Raw genomic sequence first — 13,068 nt, 5'->3', positions numbered from 1 at the left:
GAGGTCAAGGCCCTCTCGCCCTCCTCACCATCTCGCCTGAGTCTGAGACCCCATTCCTGGGCCAGGCCGGGTGAGCTCAGGACAGGAGTCTTGAGGCTGCGCTTGCTCTGCCCTGGCCAGGCCACTGGCACCTCCCTATCTTCCCTCCCCGGGAATGAGGGCAAATGCAAGAATCCTACTCCCCGCTCACACAGTTGCTGTTTGGCTAGAATGTGTTAATAGCTGTCAGAGGGTAGAAGTCAAAGGGAGCGCTTGCGAATGGACGCTGCTTTTATTAAGGAGACATTTTTCAAACAGCAGGGACATAGCCGGCAAGGCTGAATGTGCAGCCTAACACTCACTGTAGGTCACATGCCGAGCCCGTGTGAGGGCAGAGTGCCCGGCGTACTAGAGCCACACAAACTCCCAGAGCCCACTTCTGTGATCAGCTCCACTCCAGAGACAGGAAAATGAGGTCCGGAGCGGCGGCGCCCACAAGGCCACACGGCAGGAAACAATGACCCTTGGTGCAAGGTAGAGTGGCCCTCGGCATCTGGATTTTCAGCTCCACCCTGGACACATCGTAAAGGGTGCCAGCGACGCTGACCCCTAGGCTCCTCCAAGGGGCCCAGCACCCTGAGCAGTTATCTGGAGCCAGAACAGCTTCAGTTTCCCCATTTGCAGAGGTGGAAATGCTTGCTTATTTATAAAGAATTTGGCCTCTTACCTAAAAAGCAGCCATCAGCGGGAGCCATTTCATGATGGGTGGTTTGACCTTTGGCAAGAAAGACGACCAGGAAAGGTAGGAAATGAACAATGAACACGGGATCATGTAACGATCAAATGCTAACAGGCGGTGGGATGGGAGAAGGTGCTCTGGGCCCCCCACTGTGTGCACAGTGGGCGGTGGGAAGCAGGTGGACATCTCCCTGTCCAGCTGTGCTGCGGGACCTGCTGTCCCAGCACTGACAGGGACTTTCCCTTTCAACTCTCCACTCTGAAGATGAAGCTGCTGTGCTTTAGCTGGCCAAGTCCCATCCTCCTAAAGGAACGGGCTGTCCATGGGCTAATGTTTCAGAGTTTCAAAGTTTCAAACTCGCTGTAGGTAATTTATAGCCCAAACTGACTGAATTCCCTTCCAAGACAGCCTATTTAATCAAAGTTAACTGGTGAGAATTATGAAGGCTCTTAATTGAGCTCTGCTATGGTGGGCTTTCCAAACAGCCTTGCAAGCACTGCAGAAAATAACAAAATGAATAAACTACACTTTCCTCGAGTTCCATTTCCAAATATGACGTCTGGAATGAAGAGTTTAGCTCTCTAGGTGGTGATCTTCATGCATAGTATAGTGTTTGTCCTGAATTTCATTGCTTTGAAAAAAAGGCATGGAAAGTCTTGATTTAGCTGGCATTTAATGTGATTTTTATATAACTTCTGTGATATAATCAGTCGCCATGGGATTCGGTGGGGAAACTTAAAGAGCAGTAAAACCTTCAGCTATTGTTCTTCCTGCTTTCTGATTGGCTTGCTGGGTATACAAAGCCTGAAAATCCCAGTTCACATCCACCTCCTCTATTTGTGGAGACCGCGATGATTGAGTGTGGTCCAGCGCCACCCCCTCTGCCAGCCGGGCAGCCAGTCAGGACTCGGGGAAGACAATAGGAATGTGGGAACCGCAACAAAGAATGTGTGCCGTAAATCACGGTCCATTTCTGCATAGCCGGGAATAGTAATGCACCGGCAATAGGCAAGTGCGTAATGTCTCCTGCTGTCCATAAATGAAAAATCACGCACAGCCATGCACCCCGACTGTTATTCCACAATAGCTTTTTCACTATTAGATTCTTTGTGGTTTTTTTAAAGCCAAACGCATATTTGACTGTTATCTAAAAGCAAAGCTTCCCCTTTTGTTGGGGTCCACAAGCGTTTCTTTCCAGCAGATAAACACATTGTGTTTCCTGCACACCGACTGACTGGCAATGTGCTCACCATCAGACACATTCAGTGCTGGAGCTCTTAACGGTGCCAGAAAGAAGGTGTCAGATAAACAACCGGCCACTTCCTGCATTAGTCAATTCGAGTTCAGAAAATGATTAGAACTGTGTGGAAATGCACAATGAAATAACACTAGCAGCACATTACATGTTTTAAATATGCTTAACCATGCATTTAATTTAGATTTAATGAAATAGTTATTATATGCAAGCAAAACATCAGCGTTATTAAAAACAAATTTATGGAGGATTAACAGCTGTGTTATATGTCTATACCCACCTAGGCCAGAGTCTTTCATTTTCAATAATGTGTTTTTAATCATTAACTTCTATTTATTAAATGCATGATAACTCTGTGAGTTACTATTATTTGAGTGAGATTGATTGAGGTTCTCTTTGGAGTTTGGAGAAAGACTGATTGATAATTTAAACTGTATGAAATTGGCTCTGGAATGTACGCTGCACCAATTCTTTGCATATTTGTTCTATTTTTAAACACTCATAATCAGACCATAGGCAGCCAATAGAACCACAATATGAAGACCAAGTTGTGCATTATGGGATTCATTTGTCATTGATATTGATAGTTGGAACATATATCAGCATTTAGCAAAGGTTAAAATATTGTTTGTTGACTTTTCTTTTTCTTTCTATTTTTCTGTATGAAGAATAATTTCAAAGGGCTCCGAGGTGGAGGAAAGAATGAAGACAAATCACAGTACATGAGACTTCACTTCTGAGTAGTGGGGGAGATTAATTCACATACACCCACCAGCTCATTATTACCTCAGCTACCCAAAAATGAAATCTCACATAGGATCTGTCTTTGCCCCTCAGGTCACAATATTATTGTGATCACAGCAGAGCAGGGTTTAATCATGGAAAACGAGACCCCAGCCAGGGCTCTCCCACACACCCTGCCTGCCACACATTGCCCTGGTGCTGTAATCCTGTTTACCTAGTACCACCCTTTATTTCATTACTCTAGACCTGGGGGATGCTGTGAAACAGAATTTGGGAAGGTTTTGGAAGCTCTTACCAATGCATGCTATGTTTAGGGAGGCCTTCACCTGTATTCTTGGAGTGAATCATGTGTGTGTCCTTCTCTCACCTAAGTTTTGTAGCGTGTTGACAAAGCCCATGCCAATGGAAGAGGTGGAGAAAGCAAACAAGCAAATGCACAGCCCACTTCTGCCTGCAGCTGGAAGCCCTGTTCCCCCAGCGTAAGTCCTGTCCTTCACCTGTCTGGGATGCCTGGAGGGGACACTTATGGGTCAGGAATCATTGCCTGGGTCCATTTCATTTGGTCCATTTCTCATTGGTTTGTTGGACCCTGTAGTTATACTCCTTCCTTTATGCTGGCACTTGTAAAATATTGTGCCCATTAGTTGAATACTCACTGAGGGCTGGCACTGGGTTTTTCTCATTCAAGGTCTACAGCAACCTGCAAGGTAAGTGGCAAGCATAGCTAACATTTGCTGTCTGAATTTACACATTCCTATCTACCCTTGAGCTCAGTGCTGTTAGTCACCCATTTTAAAATGAGGCTATTGGGCTGGGGACTTAGCTCAGTGGTTCCAGCCCCTGCCTCACAAATGCAAGGACCCAAGTTTGATCCCTAGTACCAAAATAATAATAATAATAATAAAGTGAGGCTATCATAGACAGAAATAGTACAGGCAGTCAGATAGGGCTAGACCCCACCAGAGGGCCAGGACAAAGGTGAAACACATTACAACTGTGGCCAGAGATACATCTATTAATCTGTAGAGATCAGGCCTCAAGATAAGAGACAAAATGACCAGGCCTGACCACTTCCTCAAAGGACAAACACCAGGCCTAATGAAGTCTAGATAGACATCTGCCACCCCAGTGGGTGATCAAGACCTCTGGACCCATCATTTTCTAGAAGAAACATTTGTTCTTTCCTACTGGAGACCCCCATGGCAGGTTGTGATCTCCTGCTTGGCTACAGTACAAGGTGAGAAGAAAAAGTTACAGACAGAGTTAAAGAGAGAAATGGGGAGCCAGGAGGGCCAGTGCTGAATGAGCAGCAGAAGACCCTGGCCAGCCAAAGCTGCTATTTATTGGTGACATCACAGTTAGGTCGGAGTGAAGGGACTACACGTGGTTGCCAGAGATACGTTATTGATGTAAGCAAGGCCTGTAAAGTAAGAGCTGAAGCATTCTTGAATTAGGAATAGAACAGAATATAGGGCATAGTTGGCAAATAACCTTGCCCTTCTAGTTAAGAAGGTTTTAATTGTGGGAACAGAATTTGAATGTGAGTCACTCTGACCTCGGCTGTGTTATCTCATATTAAGCCCCATGGCTTCACAGGCCATTTCTCTGGTCTCTGCCGTAACCGTTGACGGGGGCTGATACTGCCCCCCATGAGTCATATCAGCTTCTTGAAACTTGCCAGTTTCAGGGTTAACTCTTCAAACCTGTGCTGCTTGAAGGCTGTTTGGGGCATGATCATGGGGCAGCCCCTACACTTCCATGCACACTTGTTACCTGACTTGTTTCCCAGCCGGACCATTGTCACCTAAGCGATCATACTTGTAACCTTATTGGGTGATCATAGCTGTGGTCCATGTTGTATCCACATGGGTTTTGCTCTGTAAGATGCCCCCATAAAGCGGGACCCTGCCTGCCTCTCAGGAGCTATTCTATCAATAAACATTTTCTACTCTTAACCTCCAATGTTCCTAGAATTCACTCTTTGATTTTTAGAGAACACAAGCTCGGCGTATCAGACAGCTAACAGGTTGGGAGATACAGTATTTTCATATTTCATCCCCTGCACCATAACCCATACCAAGGCGACTAAAACCCAGAACAGTTCAGTGAAATTCCTGGCATCATGAAGTTAGTGTGCAAAAGATCCAAGGTGTAGACCAGGGAATTGTCTTCTGGGAGTGAATTTTGCCATATTAGGAGTTGTAATTCCTGTTTTAAACAAGAAACGAAGGTGGGAAACTGTCCAAGTCACAGGTGACATCGACAGGGGTCCAGCTGGAACTCAAGGCTGGGCAGGCAGCTCCAAGCCCACAGCATGGAGCCCGTGGCTGTGTCTGCCACCCGGCTCCCGCTATCTGCGCCCATGGCCCTGAGGGTGGAAAGGGTTTCCTCTCACTGCCTCCAGTGAGCTGTGTGTGCACCAGCACCCATCTGGCTCTCAGTGGCTTTCCATGGCCCTCTCTGGAGCCAATACAACCCAGGCACAGTGTGCTGTGCTCCCTGCTGGCCTGGTCATTGCTGGAGCTGGCACATGTGGCCCTGGATGGTGGGCATCTGTAAAGACGTTAAGCTAGGGTCCCTGCTGACAGGCCCTCAGCATGGTTCAGGGAGCAGACTGCAGGCTGCTTGCCCAAAATCTGTGTCCTGCTCCCCCAGCATCGAGGGCCACCAGGAATAGTGATCGGGGTGAGCAGTGGACTGGAGTGGCTACCCATTTCCCTCCAGATTCACTGTCCCTCTGCCCATAGGAAGCAGGCACAGCTGTGCCCAGGAGGATGGAGAAGCAGGGGCTTTGAGCTCCTGCTGACCACTGACAGCGACCAGTGAGCAGGGAGTCTAAACTCTGTCAGCCCTGATGTCAGCGCAATCCATGTGTCCCAGGGACCTGCACTGTCTCACAATGCCGCCGCTGACCAACACAGAGCAGTACTAACCAGCACATCAGCAGTCCTGTGTTGGAGTAAAATCTACCACTGGACTTCACAAGTCATGCATTATCACAGCAGGACATGGGCGCCTTCCCACGCACAGGGTCAGAACCAGCTTCACTCTCCCTGTGGGGTGTGGTTTCTAGAAGCTTGAGTCATGCATTCAGCACACTGCAGTAGATTCGGGCAGCTCACCCAACCTAGCATCGTGGACTAGGGAGAGCCTGGCCCAGGCTGCATCATAAAGATGCCAACAAGCTGATGGTTAAGTGCTCAAAAACCAAAGCAAACGCCAAGGACTTTCACGTGGGGCCTAATCTTTATTTTCCCCTACATGAACACAGACTCCGACTGAAGCTCCATTTACTAGGTACTACTCCCGGGTCCACTCTGGAATGTCCTGGCATAGGGAGCAGAAGTCCAAATGTTGGACTCAAAGAATGGCGCATTTCCAGGCTGCTCCGGAAGTTAGCACCTGTCACTCACATGCGTGTTGTGCCTTTGTCTGCTCTCTGACATCGCTATACATTTTGTTGCCAAATAAACGTGCTTATCACAGAATGTGTAAAAAAATTAAAAAATACTTAAACTAAGAAAGCTAAGTTAAACTCATGCAAATATAGGAGGTAATATTTTATCAGACTGTGCACAGACCGTTTGCTGGCAGCGGCCTCCCTGACTCAGCTGTGCATCCCCAGGACCCTCAGGGAGCAGAGGGCCCAGTGCTCAAAGCAGCACCATGTCGGCTTCATCCCACTCCAAGCAGGGCTGGCTGTGGGACAGCGCTGTAAGTGCCCCCCTCTCAGATGCTGTGCCCCGTCCTGTGGGGCTTGCAGTGACATCTGTGCCCGTTGGAAGACCCAGCCTGTGAGGAGCTGCTGCTGTCGTCTGCTACCTCTGCCAACACAGCTGCCTTCCACCACAGGGTGGGGTGGGGGGAAGCTTGGGGTTTGGATCGTTTGGGGTTTTGTCGGTTTACCTTCCAGGATCGTATCCCCTTATTGAATGGATAGAACCCAGGGCCAGGAAGAAAATGTGGTAGGTTGTGTTACTGGTTCCCGACTTCTCCTTCTCTCACTGTCATGCCCCTGGCTGCCATCTGTCCCCTGCCCCATTGACCTTGCACTTGGCCGTGTGACTTGCTCTAGCCAATGGAATGTAGGCAGGAGAGACTTCTAAACGGGTGCTTGCAGAGGCATGGCCTGTTCCTGGGATTGTGGGCCTCTTCCCGTTCCTCCTGCCCTTCGTGTTAGAAGAGCTGGCATTCAAATGGGTGGCTGTGGCTGCTCCAGCCCAGGCCCCAGAATGAGAGATTCGTGGAGTTGGCCTGGACCCAGCCTGCAGCTTAATGCAGCCACATAGACAAGAAATAAGCATCTGCTGTTGTAAGACACTAACATTTTGGAGTTGTTTGTTACACCACATTATCACAGCAATGGCTGAATAATACAGAATAAAGGACTGGCTTGTGGAGGTCCCCCCAAAATGTCCTATCTTCCGGGAAGTATGTCAGGTTCTCTTCCATTGTTCTGGCCCACCAGTCAAATCCATCTGTCCCTTGTGCTTCCTTGGTATTTGTCTGACTTAAATTTCCACACATGCCTGTTTTCCTTAACAGAAAACAAAAGCTAAGCATTTTAATACTTCGTTTCCAGAAACTATATTAAGATTGGGATTTTTACTTATTTTCTTTTCCAGGCAAAAATTAATCCCACAGAGCTTAATATCACCTTCTTACAATGTAATTTTCTATATGTCTGTGTCCCAGACACACCAGCGAGCCGCTGGGGCCATGAGTCCAGTCAGGGCCTGGCCTTTGGGACACAGCCTTTCTGCCTCTGTGTTCCAGCAGCTCCTGCCCAGGTTTCTGAGGGCTAAGACAGTGGAATAAAATCCTGACAAGAGAGGCTCTGCTCGGCCCACTACTGAAAGGAAAACAACCGAAGAGCAGTATCTCCAGGTAAGGGGGTTTTGACACAGCACACTTCAAAAAGATAGCATCACTCTTACTTTGGGATTATTTTGTTTGGTTCTGTATGCAGTTGAAAGAGCATTGGAGTGTGGGTCTGAACTTTTAGGTTCTGTCCTAGGCTCTGTTAAATGACTTCAAGAAGTGCCTCGCTTCTCAGGTCTCGACTCTGAGTCTGAAGCAGAGCAGGTGATCTGTGCCTCTCCACCCCCATGAATCTGTGTCAAGGCGCAGACTGGCACTTGGCAGGGACTGTGGAGTCTGGAAATAGACCTCGCTTTATGACTTCAGCCTTCATGTTTGCGCCAGTGAGAGGAGTAGCCGAGAGCCAGACTCAGCCCCACTTCCTGGTCCCTTTACTATTTCTTTTGATAATGATTTTGTCCTTAATTTGGACTTCTTTCAAGGAGAAAGCTGCTAACTGTTGGAAAGTGATGGTGTGTTTTAATCTGGGCTGGAAAGCCTCTTCCTTGAGAATGACTTAATTAACATTTCCAGGCTCATAACATTTTCATTTATTCATCTTTTTGTTTTTAAATGGTTTCTTAAGTTTTCCAGAGACAGCGATCTCACGCTGCTAATGGATTAGAAGACAGAGAGCAGGTCTGCAGGGATCTGTGTTCTTAGTATAAGAGTCACATTAGGTAGAGAAAGGAGCTAAAGCACAATAGGTCTGCCATGCCAATAAAAAAGAAACAGAACTTTAGTTCCACACATGATGATGTGGTCAGGTTGCCAAGCAAAGAGCAGACGCAGTGACCTTGGGATGGGACAGATCTTTTCCCTCCCGGAGTTGCTGTCCCTGAAGAAGCATGTCTCACCATGAATGCCATACACAGATGGGCAGAAAGGGGTCTGTGGGGACAGAAGCTGTGAGCCACACAGCAACTCACAGCTGGCAGCTGGAAGGGTTGGGGAGCCTTCAGAAATGGGGGCAACACCAGCATGGTGGGCACGTGTTTGTAAACCCAGGAAGGCGGTGGGCTACACAGTGAGACCCGGTTTCCAAAAACAAGTACTAGTACTGTGCCCTACAGAGGGTGGGCACCTGGATCCCAGTGAAATTCAGGGAAAGAAAAGTCCTGAGCCAGCAGTCAGGAGGCCCAGCCCCAGCCCTGTGTGCATGGTAACTAGTAGAATGTTCTGGAATGTTCTTGGACAAAGAATTTCAAGTTTTTGTTTCTATTTCCACATCTGCAAAATGGAACCATCCACATCAGCATGACACTCTATGAGATGGTTGGCAGGTTGGATGTGAGAGATGTACATTAAAGGCCAATATTTTAATGGGGTCAGCTGACAAAGGGACTATAATAGGCCATGCCTGTCCTGCCTCCTCCAGCGCTAGGGGTGGTAAGGCTGAGCATGACAAGTGGCTGTCAACGGAAGAGATGCTACGCTCAGCTCTGTCCATCTCGGAGAAGTGGCTCAGGGCCAACATTGCCCTGGCCTCTGCGGTTTTATAAGAACAGAGGGGAGCAGCCTGCCGTGTCCAGGGCCTGTAGCCAGGAGTCGACCCTGGGAACTCCTTTCGCTGAGAGTGACAGCAAGTAGGGACAGTCCTGGGAACACCGCCATGGCATGTGCTTCTGGAGTCCAGGGAGGCACTGTGTAGGGATCCGTCCCAAAGGTAACATATTGCATCTTCACCGTCCAGAAGATTGAGCCGGTTCTGTTTCGCAAGGACAGGAAAGGTCTTCAGAGAGTGGAGGAGCTTCTAAGAGCCACAAGCCAAGCCTGCAAGTGCTCGGGTTATCCAGGGACACTGGGCAATTACAGTGCTCTGCCCACTGCCCTGATGCCCAATCCACTTTCCTTTGGGGGAAGCCAAGGGTTAAGCCATCCCAACATGCCCCACTCCCAATTTATAAAATGGAAAATCTTCCATAAATCAAAAGTTACAAACAGACTTTGCAGTGTCATAACTCTTGCGCCGGCTCACCTTGATTGATTCCTATACATACATCTGGCTGATTACCATAATGTGCTCTTGGGGGACACTCAGCGCTGAATGGGGACCAGGAAGCGGGCAGGGCAGTAAATAACAAATGGACCTAGCTCCTCCTCATTGAGAGTGATTTCCTTCCAATGCTCCATCATATCAGCTAGGAAAGAGTCGTAGGGTTTGGGCAATCAATTACAGATATGTGTAGAGGCAGACACAATCATTTCACTGATTGTCACCGGTCCCAAGCAGTGACACAGAGAAGTGATCCGTCACTCGATTTCCTCTGACACCCCGAGAACGATGGCAGACACTTGTGGACTCACAGGCCCCAGGATTGGTCAGCTCCAAGATTGAAAAATCACTGTGTTGCACACTTACCCAAACCTTTAAATACCTGTGTTGTTAAGATTCCTTTTCTTCCTGGCAAACATTTGGAAAGGTTACCCATAGGCTAATGATGTCAGGCCACGGTGGGACGCCTGTCTTGTGTCACTGTAACTCCAGGCATCCCTGTGTCCTGAGAAGCCCTCCAAGTGTCCATCTGTGGATCCTCTGGTGGGAGCCCTTTACCCTCAGGTCCGCAGCCGGGGAGGCCTAGCCACCTCTCACTCTGACCTTCCTGATTTGCCCATGCCCGCCCAGTGACAGTGCAGGCAACCTCTTCCACAGGGCTTTTTGTCCTTCCGTTCAACATGCAAAGACTTCCAGAAGATCCAGGGTGGGTTGCTGCTCTGTGGACACTGACCTAGCACCCTGGGTCCCATCTCTGACTCTGAATGGCTGAAGAGACAAAAATACTGTCCACCCTTCCTACTTCTCTACAGCTTGAACCTCTGTGAAGTCAGCCACCCTTAGGTCAAATATTTGATTAAGAAAGAAAAAGCTATGTCTGTGTGGAATACACCCAGACTCTTTCCATGTGCTTCTTCCCCGAGCCACACAGTAGCAGGTGTCAGGCATTTCCACTGTGCGGGCCGCAGGTAACATAGAGAAGGTATAAGCTGAGGTGAGCAGGCATGCGTGGGCTGCATTAACGCTGCACCACTTTGCTGAGTGGTAGGGGCACGGTGTCCTCGGGGTCTGCAACACCACCCCCTCAGACACCAGGGACAGTGGTTCCCCTCCCCATGAAAGACCAGGTAATTATATAGCACAGTGTCCCTGAGAGGCCGCCACTGCCCTTGAATGCTCAGCACATTGCTGTGCGGCTCTGTTTGAGAAACAGCACTCCATCCTTTGGTCCCAAATGAGCTGCAGAGGAGGTGTAAGCACAGGTGACAGGGTGTGGCTTCTCCCAGGCTGCAGATCCAGGGAACATCCATGTGCCAGCCTGATCCAGTACTGCAGGCCAGGCTCACTGTGAGGGCCTGGTCCACAAATTCCCCATGCGGTTCTTGAGAGACACAGGAAGCCAGGCACCACCAGCACCTGCTGGGCGGTCGCCACCTGCCGCTCCTCCTGAGCCTCCAGGGCCCCTGGTCCCTGGACACAATGCCTTCCATCAGCACATTTACTCCTGGCACGGACAGCATGAGATGAACCTGGCACAGTTCCAGACTTTTCTGTGTAAATCACTGAGAAATATTGACAACCTTCTGCAGGAGTGCTGCTCTGGATTTCAAAGTTCACCCGCTCCCAGACTATCAACCTCACGGCCTATGCTCTGGACCACTTCGTCCAACCCCCTGACCCCCAGTCCCCTCAAGTAAGACCCCATAATTGCCCTCAGGTACAGGAGGTGCCCACTTCCCACGGTTCCCATCGGCCACTTTCCACGGTTTAAAGGCCAGAGAACAGGTGCTGGACACAATCAAAAGTGACTACTGACATTTGTACAGTGCCAGAACCCGCTGCCTCCTCTACCCCAAGGAAGAGGCCCTAGAAGGAGCCAGGCACCAGGGACAGAGGAGCAGCGCTCAGAAGGGACATTCCCAAGGACATGCAGCCTGGGCCAGCTGTAGCCTGGGTCGTCCGCTCTGCAGCAGGGACATGCGGAGCTGGCATGGGCGGTGACAGTGATGGCTGCACCCTCCAAGCACCTACTGCGTGCCAGGTGCTGTGCCAAGCGTTCCAACCACACCACCGCATGGGACCCCTTCTCTGAGCCCCCCACTGAGCCCCTAAAACTTGGCCACCTCTCCCAGCACCAGGCAGCAGGCCGAGATCTGCAGCAGGATTCTGGACCATGGGCTGGTTGACTTCAGAGTTGGAAAACTGACTTAGGTCAAAATCTGGGCACCACCAAGAATTCTGAGTGGCTGCAAAAGCCCTGGAAGAAAATCTTTAACTGAATACAGAAGTCTCATTAAACGCCATGGGCCTGGAAAATGATTTCATAAGTTATTTTGATGGCAAAAAATGTATGAAACAGAATTGACTTATTCATAAATAACTCCAGAATTTCATCTATTATTCCTCACATCATAACTTACAATGGGATAATTGTCTCTAATTCTGCCGAATATTTTCTCATGCTTTTTGGGCCCCCTTGGTAAATCTTATTAGTTGGATAACTCCTAAGACATTTGCAGCTTTCTTCTGTGATGAGGAGAACATGTAAATATTCACAGCAATTTGTTTTTAGTACAACGCGGTATTAATTTCATCTCTGGGGCCTCTCTTTTTTAAAAAAATTTTCACCTCAGGGAAAATTGGCTGAAATTCCCCAAAGAAAGGCTCACAGAACAAACAACAACAAGGAGATCCAGCATCCCGTGGTCTTATACAAATCTGAACTTACATTCTATTTACTGTGTACATTACTGCAAACCAGTATGAACATCACTCCATTTAGATAATAATAATCAAATTATCCAACCCAGGATCACGTTTTATAGATTTTGGTCTAAATTTAATATAAAAATGCAGTATTCCTTGTTTGGAAGAGTTTATTAAGTGTTAGCAAAGAAAAAGCCTTTTCAATAGTCTATAACTCTCTAATGGCCTTTTTCAAATAAAATGGGAAAGAATTTGAAAAGAAACCTATATCAGTGAGCTGCAATTGTAACATTCCGGTACAGGTCTATAAATCTTGACATGCCCACAGATTGCCTAAACCAGCAATACAATCTGTCCAAACCTCATTGTCTTCACGACCAGCCAGCCTCATTTTAAGAAATGTATGTGGTCTTCAACCTAATTTTATCACCTTCATTTGTAAACTAGTCAATCAATCAAAGCATCCTGGGAGTCTAAATAGAAAAAGGAGTGCATTTTCATGCATTCCGGGCGACACAGTCAAAAATTAATCTCCACTTGATCAGACATTTCTTGCCCTCATCTCAGTAGACTATCATTAGGGTCAGCGATGTATATTAAAAATAGAGTTACCGCAAACAGTTCTCCCGGCCTGCGCGGGCTGCCTGCCCTCTCCCAGACCGTCCTCTGCCGTGGGAGCCGGGAGGCCCGCCACATTCATCTGCAGGGAACGGGCTGGAAATAAAGTTAGGAAGGAGGTGGCCTCTCCCACTGCCTGGACAGGAGCGAGCTGCTGGCCCGAAGAAACGC

At 48.4% G+C, this 13,068-nt stretch overlaps 1 long non-coding RNA gene across 1 annotated transcript; it reads left to right on the top strand.

Moving 5' to 3' along the window:
• The first annotated feature begins 238 nt into the window (after positions 1-238).
• On the top strand, positions 239-9,515 carry LOC104848866. Its single transcript, XR_776558.2, has 4 exons — positions 239-781; positions 3,090-3,196; positions 7,497-7,604; positions 9,271-9,515. It is a non-coding gene; the product is annotated as an uncharacterized LOC104848866 (long non-coding RNA).
• The last annotated feature ends 3,553 nt before the right edge of the window (positions 9,516-13,068 follow it).

The sequence above is a fragment of the Fukomys damarensis genome, unplaced genomic scaffold (assembly GCF_012274545.1).
Source record: "Fukomys damarensis isolate Sample0158 unplaced genomic scaffold, DMR_v1.0_HiC HiC_scaffold_33, whole genome shotgun sequence".
NCBI lineage: Eukaryota > Metazoa > Chordata > Mammalia > Rodentia > Bathyergidae > Fukomys > Fukomys damarensis.
The sequence above is the reverse complement of the archived record's forward strand: the minus strand, read 5'-3'. Positions and strand labels throughout refer to the sequence as shown.